The sequence below is a fragment of the Nestor notabilis genome, unplaced genomic scaffold, assembly GCF_000696875.1.
Source record: "Nestor notabilis isolate BGI_N333 unplaced genomic scaffold, ASM69687v1 scaffold15816, whole genome shotgun sequence".
In the NCBI taxonomy this organism is placed as follows: Eukaryota; Metazoa; Chordata; class Aves; order Psittaciformes; family Psittacidae; genus Nestor; species Nestor notabilis.
The window spans coordinates 88802-90215 of record NW_009934456.1 but is presented as its reverse complement, the minus strand read 5'-3'; the positions used below and the strand labels follow the sequence as shown (position 1 = coordinate 90215).

At 40.4% G+C, this 1414-nt stretch overlaps 1 protein-coding gene across 1 annotated transcript in view; it reads left to right on the top strand.

The window, feature by feature from the left end:
• The window catches only part of SEMA5B (sema domain, seven thrombospondin repeats (type 1 and type 1-like), transmembrane domain (TM) and short cytoplasmic domain, (semaphorin) 5B), a gene marked incomplete at its 3' end in the record, with an annotated part of 103930 nt that overhangs the window by 15121 nt on the left and 87395 nt on the right, over positions 1–1414 (top strand). The gene's annotated exons all lie outside the window — the stretch shown is intronic.

Below are 1414 nucleotides of genomic sequence, written 5' to 3'. Positions count from 1 at the left end.
CTTTCCCTTCAGGTTCTGGCTTCAGAGGAGAGTGTGTTTCCAGCTTATGTGGCCGGTCTCCCCCTTCAAAAAGAAAGCTGTAATTTATGTAGAGGGATTTGGACTCCTGCTATAATTGCAAAGAAGAGAAAATTACTAGAATTAAGAAAAAAAAAAAAAGATGCAAGCAAAATGACTGGTTAATGAAGCCAAATGCTGGCATCTCCCTTCGCATTATGAATGTTAGAAGAGTTATAGTAAATGACTCTGCACCATTCCTCTGCCAGCACAGAATTTGACTTTATGGTTTATTTGCCATGGCTAGACTTTCCCTCTGTAGCAGGTTTATCTATGCACCTTTGTATACGTTGTAGTGGCAATGCAGATGATTGATTACTTTCTTCTCAGTATTCATTCTACAACCTGTTCGCTTCAACTTGCTGATATAGCTAGATCCTCACTGAATGCATTTTTGTGTAACTCTGTTGTTCTGGCCCATTGTATATAATTAGCATATATTTTCCTTTATTTCAAAACATTATTTTTATTTAGGATGCCATAACAGGAGTGTGGAAACACACGAGATGAGCATAGGCAAGCTGTAACAAATTTAGAGCTGCATTTGTAACAGAGAAAAGAACTATGGTTCAGTGAAATAATCTATGTCAGTTGTAGCTGAATCATAACCCCCACTAGCAACTATTTTTTATTGCATAATAAACAGATAAGACAATCCAAAAAGAAAAGACTAAGCATGGTCTAACAAATCAGTTTAAGTATAACATTTAAAATCAGATAACATTGTGGTAGGAGTCTCTGCTATTAATGAAAATGAAGGAGGAGAAGACTGCTTTCTTCCCAGGTTATTCTTCATTAGAGGACAGAGAGGTGAGGAGCAGAGCTGGAAGAGGCTCAGGAGACGAACAAGAGAAAAGAGCAATAGTGTAGCAGAGAGGGAGGGTTTTGCTTCACGGAGACAACTGAAGTGTGATCGAATATATATTTTCTGTGTACATTTGTGCAGTAAATAATAACACCTTCCTGTAGCTGTTCAAATTGCCAGGGGCCCTTCTGCTTTGCCTACAGAAGCATTTTGCTTTTCAAGCCCTGGCTTTACCTGAGCTGGAATCTTTAACCGGCAATTATTAATATTTATTACTTCAGAACAGCATTGCTTTGGGGATGGCTTCTGAACAGTGAACACTGCCTTCTGCCAGGCATTGCACAAACACACACACGTCGCTCTGAGGAATTTATGGTTTACATAATTTGGCTGCATGGCAGGTTTCCCCCTGCACAGACCCTGCTAACACAGACATGCATTACCCCTCCTGCATGGACTCAGCAACACGTCCTGGAGGGCCTCCCTGTCTCCACCAGAGCTGTATGAGTGTGGTTAGACAACAGGCTACAATATCATTATAAACAGGGGAAC